This window comes from Sesamum indicum, linkage group LG5 (assembly GCF_026168435.1).
Source record: "Sesamum indicum cultivar Baizhima isolate 11 linkage group LG5, ASM2616843v1, whole genome shotgun sequence".
Taxonomy (NCBI): domain Eukaryota; kingdom Viridiplantae; phylum Streptophyta; class Magnoliopsida; order Lamiales; family Pedaliaceae; genus Sesamum; species Sesamum indicum.
This window is the reverse complement of record NC_142661.1, coordinates 8,219,954-8,234,758: the sequence shown is the minus strand read 5'-3', so window position 1 is coordinate 8,234,758 and position 14,805 is coordinate 8,219,954. Positions and strand designations below refer to the sequence as shown.

At 30.9% G+C, this 14,805-nt stretch overlaps 1 long non-coding RNA gene and 1 pseudogene across 1 annotated transcript; both read right to left on the bottom strand.

Annotated features, from left to right (window-relative positions):
- Window positions 1-979: 979 nt before the first annotated feature.
- On the bottom strand, window positions 980-4,182 carry LOC148788093 (uncharacterized). The gene is made up of 2 exons (XR_016065607.1): window positions 4,046-4,182; window positions 980-2,081 (listed from the first exon to the last, which is right to left on the bottom strand). It is a non-coding gene; the product is annotated as an uncharacterized LOC148788093 (long non-coding RNA).
- Window positions 4,183-9,104: 4,922 nt separating this feature from the next.
- Window positions 9,105-13,347, bottom strand: LOC148788092 (putative disease resistance protein At1g59780; annotated as a pseudogene).
- Window positions 13,348-14,805: the final 1,458 nt, after the last annotated feature.

Sequence of the window (14,805 nt, the reverse complement as noted above, 5' to 3'; positions counted from 1 at the left end):
ACTTAAACCCTCCTATGTGAAGGCATATAAACCTGCTCTGACCAGACACTTTATCGCTCCTCTAGCAAGGCCCTTAACTCTTTCTTTGAGTAGGCACCCCCAAATTATCCTCTTTTGATGAGGCACACATATTTTGCTCCGTGCAAGCACACAACTTCTGTTCATAATAGATATATCTCCATTATTAATATTTTCTTTTAGAAAAATAAAGCCCTACACTTGAGTAGACAACCATTAAGCCTTAATCCATGGAGGCACACGAGCCTTCCTCCATAGAGACAAATAAGCCCTACTCCTACAGGAAAGACGTGCTATAATAGCTAGTATTAAAGAAAAAAAATGCCATCTACACTCACAAAAGGCAGTTAATGACAACATCGCACCAATTTTTGAATATCGCAATTGCACCCCTAGTTAAATTAATTTAAAATTAATTTTAATTACTCCTCTTTTTTTGTTTACAAAAGTGATTAACCATCATTTTAATATTACTACACTAACTTTTTTTATTGTGTCAATAATACCTTAAGTTTTTTTTTTTAAATGGGATTTGTTGGTTCATATATTTTGTTCTTAATTATATATAATATATTTTAAAATATAAAAAATTATATTTATATGCACGCAAGAATGACGTGCCACGACGAATAACTAGCATAATTTAAAAGATATTGACAGCTTGTTACAACATTAATACAGATTAATAGTTCAATGAACTCAACTTCTTTTTTTCTTGGAAAAATTGTAATTTTCGTTCTATAAGAATGGAAGGTAACACTTTAGGTCGACTTAAAATTTATTTTAGCAACGAAGGACAATAATTTAAGAAAAAAAAAAAAGAAGCACATTGCGGACATTTGTCTCTGAAAATTTTCCCTAGTTACAGTTGCCATGCACATAATATGCACGTGACATTTTCCAATAAAATTGGTTGTTTTATTGGTGAATATAAAGAAAAAACAGTATCAACATTATGAAAAAAAGCAAATCAAAGATAGTTAATTCATCCATATCCTCAACTTAGTATAGTGAGAAAAATCAGTGTTATCATATACCTCCAGTACTCATCCAAATAGACAAACGCCCACACGTTGTAGCATTTAGTCTAATATACAAACTAGATAAAGCAAACCAACAACGTAAGTGTCTCTACGGTCTATTTGGTTGATCGTTGTATCGACTTTCTTCACTCTTGATCAAGTCATCACGAGAGCGTAGCCAGCTCCGTCCTGATGCATCATGGCATCTATAGAATCTCCGTCCTCCATTTCCATCTATGTATAAACTCAAAAGTAGCAATACAAATAAAAAAGTTTCATAGTTATTAGATGTTTACGTTAGCAAAAGCAAGCGATATGCAAGACATATGTGCACGTGGGACCTTTCAGTCCGAAAATCAGCCATGCATCATAAGGACAAAAACGTTACTATGCATTGAAACTTAAAAACTAAGCTATACTTGCGTATGATAATACATCCAAGCAAACTAATGCAAATGCAAGAGAATAATTACATTTCCGCTATCATAATGTTATTTTTTTTGCAAATTTCATAATTGTTTCCTTTGATCTTATAATGCTAGGAACAAATATTTTACTTATACAGTAAAAAAGGGGTTAAACAGTTTACCCCATTTGATATGTGAAATGAACAAATATTTTCTATGAAAAAAGACTTGCAAATTGCACTATTTAGATGGGTGGGGGGTAATTGGTTTCATTTTTCAAAACACATGAGGTAATTTGCTATTTTATTTCACCACACTTTATTTATTTATTTTTTTTTTTCATTTCTCGTATCACGTAGGTAAATTGCACATTTCCTATTTGTGCAGCAATTTGTGCATATCGTTACAGAATCACATTTAACATTAAATTCTAGCAATAAAGACTGAAATAAAGATGTTACGCGAAAGTATCGACAGTCGTTACCTCGAGGGGAGTTTTTGAAGCTTTGACGCGTTGGCCATCGTACATAAATGCTATTGCATCGTAGTTTAATTTTTTCTGCTTACAGTAAGATGTAAATAAGTATTGTAGTTTCTTGTCGCGCGGAAATCGGTAGTAGACCTCGTCCCCGTCCTGCATTGACATAAAAATTAAGTAGTTCAAAGATAACTTGCATCAAGAATTAATTAACTACATTCGTATTACTGTGAGATATTCTGAATACGTGTATCTATTATAATTAATTATTGATCTAAACTTCAAAATATATAATTCATGGGTGAATAGCAAATCACACCCTGTGATATTATAAATGAGTAAATTAGTCCTTTATGAAAAAAAAAAATAGGGAGGTAGATTGGTGTATTTTAGATTATATAAGAAGGTAAATCTAGTTCCTTCTCTAGCGATGCTTGTAATTTTTGTGCATGCACTTGAACCCTCCTATATGAAGGCATATAAACCTGCTCTAACCAGACACCTTATCGCTCCTCTAGCAAGGCCCTTAAGTCTTTCTTTGAGTAGGCACCCCCAAATTATCCTCTTTTGGTGAGGCACACATATTTTGCTCCGTGCAAGCACACAACTTCTGTTCATAATAGATATATCTCCATTATGAACATTTTCTTTTAGAAAAATAAGGGCCTACACTTGAGTAGACAACCATTAAGCCTTAATCCATGGAGGCACACGAGCCTTCCTCCATAGAGATAGAAAAGCCCTACTCCTAATGGGCTGGTTCAGAAAATTCCTGCTCCATATAGCATGAAGTAAGCTCTTCTTTCTCTAAACATGTTTATGCCACTAATATTTTCCTGTAAGAAAAAAAAGTGGCTCCCTCTTCAAGCTAGTCTCTTGCCTCTGAGATGGTTATTCTAATAAGTTTTGAAGTTTCCATCTATTAGATTGAGGAGTAGAATGATGCCCATAAAAATACACTGGCCTAAAGAGGCCCAAGTTGTCCAAATAAAAAAAAAGAGATTTTCAAAACTCAGAAGAATGCAAAGCCGAAGTGGAGCCCAAGGGGCCCAGTTCGAGTAAGAGCTTAGAATGCCCTATGAAAATTTAGTTCGGGTAAAGCCCCCAAGGAGTCTAGCAGGAAATGCTTCTAAAAACATAAATTACCCAAAAGAAACCCAAATTGGCTAAAATCCAAGAAGGCCCAGACCCAAGAAGTCCTCACAGGCCCATAAGGAAGTTTAGATACTTGAAATCCCCTAGGCAAAGTCAAAATTCATAGTACAAGCCATTCATGTCGGATCTCTAAAGGCACATATCACAAAATCAAATAAAGACGAGCAGCCCCCTCGAGGACACGTGGTGCCTCCAACCAGAAGTAACCTTAAAACCTAAAACCTTGAACTCCGGTTGGAATAAGGTATCTCCTCAATTACTTAATGTAAAATTTTGGAAAACATTGTTATCTCTAAAAGATACATTCACCTGCAACGGACTCCAATCCCGTTCGCCCAAGAATCGGGGGTCTTCAACTTCCAAGAAATAACCCTCAACCTAGTCCGGTGGAGAACTCCTAACTGTTGGGAGATGACCTCTACAAAATCTAGCAAGATTTAGCTTTATCCAACCATTTTGAGATGATGCTCCATCAAATCTATGAAAATCCTCCACCGAGTCACAGGTGGATTCGATCATCTCCAATCAACTTATGATTACCTATAAATACTGAGCCCCCGTGCTACAACTTTGGTTGAAGGGAATACTTCAATTTCATATTATTATTATTATTATTATTATTATTATTGTATAATATTATTATTATTGCAATGTTTATCAATCTTGGTTCTTGGGATTATCAACGGGAAAGATTCTTGATTTGGAGTACATCAAGAATTACAAAAAGAACCGAGTCCACAAACATGCCGAATCACTAGTTCTTGGTTATAAATTTTTCAAATCCCATAAACAAATATAAAAAAAAAACACATAAAAATCGTTTCTTGGTTATAAATTTTCAAAAGGATTAACATCAAATCAAACTAATCTAACCATACACAAAAAGGAGAATATATATATCTATATATATATATATAAGTAACAATTAAAAAAAAAAAGAAAGGGAAATGAAAGAAGAAATTTACCTGAGATTTGATGGAGAGGGCAATTTTAGAAACAATGGATTGGTCATGATTTGGTTTCTTGCCGTTGGAAGTCTCTCCTGGTCTCATTTTCTTTCAGCCTTAAGTTCAGTGTGTGTGTGTGTGTGTGTGTGTGTGTGTGTGTTCGACCACAAACACAAATACAAATAAGAACGCCTCCTTTGATTCTCCTTTGGTTGCTGTTTGAGTTAAAGCATTGAACCACTTCTGTCTTTATACACTTTAATTTTGTGTGTCTCTGTGGGTGTGTGTGTGTATGATTTTTAGGTTTCCTTTCTCTAAAATGGAAATACATTGTATAGTAAGTATCTGGAAAACTAAAATATAATAAAGTCCGATATGGAATTTAATCAAATTGGAGACTCCAAAATTACAAATAGTAGAGGAAATAACATTGTTTTATCTCCATTTTTTAGAAATATATTCAAATTTAGTGATTTAAAATTTTACTTGAACTATGTAAATTGTAATGAGTTTATAATATATTTTGGTTTTTTTAAGAATCATTTCCCAAAAATAAAATAAAATTTCCTAACATGAATATTTAACGTTATTCTTTCGTAAACACCCTCTCCTCACGTATTCAATGATCATGTAATACAATTAACTTTCGACCGTTTATATGGTTTATATGTTAATTTTAACTATATTCGAACTTTTAGATATGTATACACTGTCGAATCGTATACATAATTTCGTTACCAATTAAATGTTATTTAGGCATTAGTTTAGTTCGGATCTAGGAATGTAGAGTAAGCGAGCTTTAAAATCTTGAGCTCCTTCACGATTCGAGCTCGAATCAGATTATAAATGTTTAACAATTCATGAACCAAGTCGAGTACTTCTTTTATTTTTTTTAATATATTTATGGTAAATATAGTTGTAATAATATTGTTATTATTCTTAAAAGTAATAATTACAATGAACCTGATTGCAACCGAAGGTAATATTTTTAATTCAATAATTTTGTGCTACTCCGCAATAAACATGATTATGCTTTTATTTGTTATGATAACTGTATAATGACGAGGTCGGTGGAATCGCCCTAGGTACTCGGGGTTTTCATAAAAAATAAGTCTGAAATCAAAGCAACAAGTCAAAAGTGATGGGGTACACCCAAAAAAATCACTCCGACGATTAAATTAGGAGACTATCGGTTGATTGGAAGTTGAACCTAAATAATTGTTTGTCTAATAGAAGTTATATCTTTAATTTTTAATATAATTTATTATTCACATTTTTATATTCATTTAAACTTACAATATAGAGTAAATTGCTCCACATTATTTAATTAGTCTTCATATGGAATAAAATCTAGGCATAAAATTGATCTTTTTGACTGTAAAAGGACTTTTTTCCTTCAATTTCTTTCTTTCAATTTTCAAATATTTTTTCACGTTTGTTTCTAACATAAATACTATTATTTATTGGTATAATATTGTACTAATATTTTATACATTTACTTTATGTATATAGTTAAAAAAAAAATTATGAGAAATCTTGTATTCAAATATGAGATCAAGAAATCCCATATCTATAGAGAAGACAACCAAGCAGCAGATTTGCTTGCTAACCAAGCCTGTGTTACGCTCTACTAACTAACGATCACATGCGAGGCAAGATTATAGGAATCACCAAACTTGACAATTATGGCTTCCCCAACATCAGAACTATGCAGAGACGTGAGGGTGTTACACTCCCAATTATGCTTTATTTTTCCTTAGTTGTATTGAATTGTCAATACTAACCATACCTATAGGTGCTTATGAGGATCCATGGGCTGACTGTTCTATCCTCCACTATGCTTGTCTGTTTGGTGTATAACGGGGTCATGTTTATTTTGCTACTTAACTGTATTTGGGAGGTGTCCTCCATTGCATTGCATATCTTGGAAATTTTTATTGTTTGTAAGTTGTACTCCTTAGTTTCTACTTGAGTTTTATTGTTGTTGACAAATGTTAGTGGATTTTACCCCCGCTTATGCTCTCTTTTGTCCGGCCATAAAACTAAGGTGCCCTTCTTTTCTGGCTGTGTTGGTTTGTTTGATTTTTTGTTGCAGGTACCTCCAACAAATAATCTGAAGGATTCAAGTTGAGATATATTCATTGCTAATTGACGATGCGATAAAATTTTTTTAACACGCCAAACTTTTGACTCAACTTGATGGTAACACTACAAAAAAAGGCAGAATTTGAGTAGATTTTGAAATGTTTAACTTTGGACGATTTCAAGATCACAAAACCTATTTGAACTGGAGTTTGGAATGGATGGAAATCCGCCCCTGCAGTTGGCGTTACAAAAATGTAGGAACGGTTTATATAAAAAGCAGTTGCAACTAGGGATGATAATTGTATCAGTCGTTGAAAATCGTTCCTAATATCGATTTAGCCCAAAAAATTTTAATTTAAGAATTGGAACAGTTGGGGATAGTCTTTCTAATGGTTACTTATATTTTTTTAGGTGAAATTTTGGAACGGTATTTATAATCATAATTTTATTTTGAAACTGTTTTTTTTTTTCTAATTTGGATGAATTTAGGAACGGTCTTTGAAATATTTTTTTGCAACGAGTTATTGAATTTGCAACACATTTTTAGAATTATTTTAGGAATAGAATTAGGAACGGTTCATATAATTTGGAACGCATATTAGATACTGATTAGTAATTCTCTTTGGACCGATTATATATTAATTTGGAACAATTCGTTTAGTTTAGGAACACTTTTTTGGGACAGTCTTTGTAACGGATTCTGGAACGAGTTTTGCTAAAACTTTTAATATTTTCTTTAGCATTACTAAACCCGTTCCTAATTTTTGAATGTTATAATTTTTTATAAATTATTAATATATTTAATAATTTTGAACAAATAAATAAATTTATACATTTTAACAAATTTTATGATTATGTACATTATTATGTAACAATGTTAGTATGTACTGGGAATATTGTTGTAATTTATTTTTTTATGATTATTATGTAATTTATAATTATTTATATTTATTAATGTAATATTTTGATATTGCATTAATTGTTTCAAAATTCTTTATTAATGTGATTAGGTGTAAAATTTATTAAATTACATAAATTCCATAAATTTGTGTAAATTACACATAAATTGCATAAACTACACATAAAAATTATAAATTACATAAATTACACATGTATTTCATAAATTACACATACAAATTATAAATTGCATAAATTACACATATATTGCTAAAATTACACAGAAATTGCAGAAATTACACATAAAAACTATAAATTGCATAAGTTACACATGTACTGCATAAATTACACATAAATTGCACATAAATTACATAAATTGTATAAATTTACAGAAAATTAGAAATTTTGAAAAAATATTTTCGAAATTTTTTAAAATTTATTTCAGAATTTTTTTCTGAAAATTCATACAGATTTTTTAAAATACCAAAAATTTACAAAAAACATTTAAAATACCAAAAATGTACAGAAAATTAGAAAATTTTGAAAAAGTATTTTCAGAAATTTAAAGAAAAATTTTAGAAATACAAAAAATTTACAGAAAAAATTTAAAAAATATAAAAAATTACGAAAATTTCAAAATATTTACAATTTTTGTCTCAGTCTGGTCCCTCAAGCTATTTTTTGTTGAATGCGTGGCCGAATTTTGACTTTTTGGAGGGTAAAATAGTCCATTTAAGTTTGATTTTATCACTTTAGTCCCTTAAATTTATAACATTGTCAAATTCATCCTTTTTTCAAAGGAAAAAAAATGTATGTATATTTTTTATGTTGATATATTAAAATTATCTTTTATGAATAACAAAAAATTTGCACTCTTGTGAACATAATAAACAGTCTACTCTATTTTCTCTTTTTTTATTGAAATAAAAAAAATACAAAATTGTGATAAATTTTATGAATTTACATTTTGCGAAAAGTTATATAAAAAATTGAATTCAGTAATTTTTTATTACAAAAATTAAAGATAAGTCTAAAAGTTAAACCTTAACAATCTATCTTTATTACTAATTAAGAGCACTATTTTGGTGTCTCACTTTTTTTGGTGGGTCAATTTTTTTTTTAATTATATTTCTTATTCTCAACTTTGTTTGAAAAATTACGAATAACTCCTCATTGTTTGAAATATTATAAATTCCCCCTTAATATTTGATAAAATCATATAATCCTTGGATGGAGGTTTAAAATTATCAACTTTGCCCTTGATGTATTTTTATCTTTTTTTCTAAAAAAATTAAATAATGGAAAAAAAAACATACATAGTGGATGAAATATTATCAACTTAGTCCATAAAAATTTTTTACAAAATTTTTAAAAATAACTAAAATTATAATTCAAAATTCACAAGAATATTTTAGTCAGTTTACCACAAAAATAGATTAATTGGACTAATTATTACACTAATGTTAGAATCAAAGGTTGCATGGTAATTTTTCAAACAGAGAACATTACATTCATATATATTGTTATTATTATGAACTTTTTGTTTATATCGATGTATTATAACTTAAAGAACAAAATTTATTTGCATTACTAATGTACAACATTTAATATTTCGATTGACTTTCACAAAATTAAAAAAGTTATGAAATAACCAGAACAAAAAAAAAAGGTACCAATTGTGATTTTAATTAATTAATTTAATTAATGCGTACATTACATTACACGGAACACATGCTATTTAATTATACATTCATCAATTATAGTTATAAATAAGTGAGACCTACAATTGGTATTAATTGGTATAAATGAAAATATCTGGAATGTGTTTGATTTTGTGATAATCTTCTCCTTCACCATCCACCACTCCTACCCTCTTCACAAACTCTTCTGGCATAGATATAATTCTCAGTTCTTGGAGAGTATTAATGAATTTCAATTCATCTGGAATCATCTTCAATTTACTGCATTCTGCAATAAGTAGACTGGAGAGGTTGAGCATTGCTCCTTTCTGCACTCTCCACCCCATTAAATTCAACAACCCATGCAAAACAAGTTCCCTGAGTTGACGAAATCCAGTTGCCCGACAAACCATCTCTCAGCCCACATATGGATTGCTCCATAAGCCAAGAACTCGTAACATGGGAAGCTTCTCTAGTATTTCCATTGGGTCTTCCTCAATCCTTGTACCCACAAGCTGCAATTCTATCACATTTTGATATAGTTGAACTTCATAAGCTGGTAATTTGCTCACTTGACAATGTGTGATTCTCAAGTAATGTAGTGAGTGACACATCACCAACCTCCTGAAAAGAGTTGAGCCATCTTCCCGATTCGTATTGACATCCATGTCCATCTTGGGCAATTTAAGAAGATGAGTGATATCATCAACCACATCACCAACCCAGATATCATCAACCATCTCCAATTCATTCAACCCTTCAAATTTCAATTTTTCGCCTCCAACCCTGTCATGATCATCTTTCATAAATAGATGCCTCAAGCGCTTCATTTTGTATATGCAATTAGGTAATCTCATTATATTTTTCACATTCAATGTCTGCAAACAAGGGAGCTTGCATATAGATGGTGGCAATTGTTTCACAATACTATTTTCGAGACTCAATAGCTTCAACAACTTCCATTTTGCGATTCCTTTGGGCAATTTCCAATTCTCAAATTGATAACCTTTGAATACAAAAGATCTTATGTTCTTATTTTCCCCAATCCTTTGACTAAGATCGTTATCCACTCCCACCGCATGAATAGCCAATCTATTTGTTTTGCAAATGGAAGAGTCTCCTCCTCCCATCTCTCTATCCATAACATCCAGAAATCCTTGTCTTTTCCGTTTTGACAAACATAGATCTCTAATCATATCATGAAGCCGGCATGACTTAAACCTATTATACAGCGGCAACTCGTCTATTTCCACTTGAACCATACACCTATTTGCTAGCTCAAATTAATACCGTTCTGCCACATCTGTCAAACTTTCTCCCCTTCCCTTGTCTTCTGAAGAAATCATTCCTTCAGCCATCCATAGTAAATATAGTTTTTCTGTATCTATTTCTTGATCCTCTTTAAAACATGCCAAATACAAAAAACACGGTTCCAGGTTGTAAGGGAGCATATTGTAACTCAAATCCAGTATTTGATTTACTCTTTTGTCAGTCTCCAAACCTCTCCCATGTTGAAGGTACGAATCAAGATTTCTACACACATTTTTCCATTCTATTGATGTCTTTTCATGATGAAGAGTTCCCCCAATAACTGAAATGGGTAATGGTAAATAACCACATTTTTTTACTATTTCCCTTCCATATTCTTCCAATAACTTTGTTTCAGTTGTAGGTAGCTCTGCATACATAATGAATTAATGTTAGTTATTTACGTTTGTTAATTCATAATGACAATTATTCGCCCCATACTTAAAACAAATAAAAAGAGAATTGTTGTTATATTTGTATTGTCATGAAATTGTCACTAATTATTCATAATGACAATTTTTTTGTCACTAATAATTTTTAAAGATAATTTTTTCACACATATTGTCGTCATGAAAACTATAAAAAAATATTAGACATATTAAAATAATCTTTTTCGCCTAATATATACTATTAATGAACACTAACCTTGTGAATAACTGTATGGGAGTGCTATCTTTTGAAGGAGCTCCCATCCTTCATCTTCACTCATGCATATAATTTACTATAACCTACACAATCTAAGAATATTTTTGAATAATTGCATCAAAATAATTAACTTAATAATACGAAAACAGACAAAGTTCAAGCTAGAAAATTGAAAAATAGAACCAACAACCCTAGTGAAACTATAGATTCATTAAGGACATTTCTAAAAAAAATCTTAATAAATAGCAACTATTATACGGCATATAAAAACTTATTATATTAATTTTTAAACAAATAGTTAATACTAATTATATTTTTCAAAACAATCCAAAGTTTATAATTTTTATAACTATCTTTTACAAAATTAATAAAAAATAAGATAGATGTTAACTGTCCACATAGACATGGGTGTATCTATAAAAGTAGGATACATTCCCTGTTACAAAAGAAAATCGAAAATAAAACATAAATTAAATCACTTAATTTTGATTGGTTCAAAATTCCATGTAAAGTTCATAAAGTAAATACATCAAATTGATAAGAAATATGTGTGCAGTATATTTGAGAAGACAATGAAAATAGTTAATAATGAATAAGAAAATTGATATTGAAACTCCAACGATTAGTAGTGGGTAGATGATAAAGTAGTGGTTCAAATTGATGATTTAAGATGTGATCAACAATCATTGACAAACTTTCTTCATAAAATATTCTTCTTTCCGATACTCGGAGCTTCGGCAATTTAAGAAGATGAGTGATGTCATCAACCAAACTGTTGAACCCAGTTATCATCTCCAACTCATTCAACCCTTCCAATTTCAATTTTTCACCTCCAATGCTCTCATGAAGAAATCCCAGAAATAGATGCCTCAAGTGCCTCATTTTGTATATGTAATTAGGTAATCTAATTGTATTTTTCACATTCAATGTCTGCAAACAAGGTAGCTTGCATATAGATGGTGGCAATTCTTCCACACCACTATTTTCGAGACTCAATAGCTACAACAGCTTCAATTTTTTGATTCCTTTGGGCAATTTCAGATTCTCAAATGTATAACCTTCCAATACTAAGACTTTGAGAGATTTGAAAATCCCAAACGTAATGTAATTATACAAAAATGTATCTCGCCAGTCCGTTTTGAGGATTAGAAAAGATCTTATGTTCTTATTTTCCCCAATCCTGTAACTAAGATCGTTATCCACTCCCTCCATATGGATAGCCAATCTATTTGTTTTACAAATTGAAGACTCTTCTCCTCCCATCTTTTTATCTATAACCTCCAGAAATCCTTCTTTTTTCCTTTTGACAAACACAAATCTTGTATCATATCATGAAGCCGGCATGACTTAAATCTATTATATAGCGGCAACTTGTCTATTTCCACTTCAACCATACACCTATTTGCTAGCTCGAATAAATACCGTTCTGCCACATCTTTCAAACTTTCTCCTCTTCCCTTATTTTCGGAACAAATCATACCTTCAGCCATCCATAGTAAATATAGTTTTTCTATATCTATTTCTTCATCTTCTTTAAAACAAGCCAAATACAAAAAACATGGTTTCAGATTGTAAAGGAGCACATTGTAACTCAAATCTAGTATTTGATTTACTCCTTTGTCATTCTCCAAACCTCTCCTATGTAGAAGGTACGAATCAAGATTTCTACACATATTTTTCCATTCTATTGATGCCTTTTCATGATGAAGAGTTCCTCCAGCAATTGAAATGGGTAATGATAAATAACCACATTTTTTTACTATTTCCCTTCCATATTCTTCCAACAACTTTATTTCAGTTGTAGGTAGCTCTGAATACATAATCAATGAATGTCAGTTAATTCAAAATATTATAAAATTTGAATTTCTTATAAATATGTATAGTAATTAAAACAAATCAAAACAAGAGAATTTCGCCCTATACTGTCAACAAATAAAAAATAGAAATAAAATCTGAAAGCATAACTTTATATTGCTGAATCCATTTCTTTGTATGATTTTCTAAATGTTTGATTCCTTTTATGTTTTAAACAAATTTTGTATCAAGAAATAAATTTTAAATTGCTATTCAATAGCATTTTATACATATAGATCAACTTGAAATTTACATAAGAAAATTCAAACAATCTTGTCATCATGAAAACTATAAAAAAAATTACACTTAACAAAATAATCTTTTTTGCTAAATATATTCTATTAATGATATCTTTAGTATCATTACTCTTTTTTCTTTTGTCACTAACTAGAGAAAGAAGATTCAAAATCAATAAAATAAAACAAGAAATTTTACAAACTAACCTTGTGAATAGTTGTTCGGGAATGCTATCTTTTGAAGGAGCTCCCATCCTTCATCTTCATCCAAACACTTGAGATTGTGGACGTATCCTCTGGAAGCAATGTTTTGATTTCTGATTGTGAGCAAAACTTTGCTATCTGCCTCTGCAATGGGAAAGGCACGCCATACGCAATTCCAGTGATCAACTTCCCAAACGTCATCCAAAACTAGGAGACATTTTCTGTCTCTTTGGACTGTCTGTGAATTGTACCGATCTTGCCTCCTATCAGCATCCTTCAAGAAACAGTGCATGATGTTGAGCTGCCTACGGACTTCCTCAACCTCACCGCCCACACTCGATAGAAACTTTGCTTCCTCAATCAATAAGTCCCGAAGTGTTTCAAGTGCAATTGTTGCAACGGAATCAACCATTTTATTTTGTATTTGGGTGATTTTCTGGAGAAATGTGTTGGATCAGTAGCGGCTAATTGCAAAGTGGAGGGATGTATTGATCTTTTTAATTCACCAACTGCCTTCATTTTATATATGCGCATACCAACTTCTATCGCTACTGGACACAAATTCTTTTCTCCTCTTATCTTTTCTTGTAAATTGAAAGTTTTAGATTCTTTCTCCCATATTTCACACTTTTTTGATTCACACTTTTAATGTAAGTTAAAGCAAAAGAATTGGCTACTCATAACACAAGTTCAAGAAATCCCTTTCAGATTTAATTTAAATTCTACTCATAGGTACAAATTCTTTTCTCCTCTTTCACACAATTTTATTGATGGGTATTGACTCAATCCAAATATAATTTATATTTTTTAATGGGTTTGGATTTGGACCTAGGTTTAGTAATATTTATTGAATTTGAGTATGAGTCTGAGTAGGGTCTCACCCTATCCATTGACACCCCTATACTATCAATGTATCCATACCAAAATTAGTGATTGGTTAACTATAATACTAATTTTAATTAATTATATATATTTGATATTAATTATTGATGATTGCATAATATAATTATAATCAATTTATTAAAAAAATTTATGCTCGGGTTTTAATAATGATTAGTACCATGATCTGCATTGATCCTTCAATCTATATTATATAAGTAACTCAAATGCTTTCTCGCCCCCCCCCCCCCCCCCCCAAGAATAAGATGTGCATGCCAAATTGCATTTAAGTGTGAAGCACATGGACTACAATCAGTCTATGGGAAAAGTATCAGATATTTCAATTGCTATGCATTTTTTATTCTTTTAAAAGAATGTTAAATAAATCTATGAATTCACATCCATCTTAAACATAAAAATTAGAAAAATTAATAACATAAGACGTACATGGCTCACCCAATTTGAGCTACATCCAACAAATAGAATGTTTACGACATCGAAAAATGATGATGAGGAGTGTGCAAAATGACTTTCAGAAGTAATACAACTCTAGTCTAAAAAATATAAGTCTTGGACTATTACATGATACTGAAATAAAGCGTGATAACTTAAAGTACCTTATTAATAAGAAAATTTAAACTATATGATAATTTACATATAAAATCTGCGATACATGAATAGTTGTGATTGTTTGAAATCCAACATTCTTGTCCTATGCTACACATATTTAGAAGAGTACATAGCGTCCTTTGTGAGTACATCACAGGCAAAAGTTCATTCGATGCTTTGCTTGGCTTCTCTCTGGTGAAAATCTCTATGCTTTCCATAACTCAACTTTGTCAAATCAAATAACTCTTTTACGGTATGTTTTTGAACTGTGGATCCTGATCCAACTTTATGTAACTCATGAATCTGCATCGTCGACTTTGTCTTAGTGGGAGAAACTTGTGTGATTGTGAATGTGGCGCTGCAAAAAAAAAAAAAAACTCGA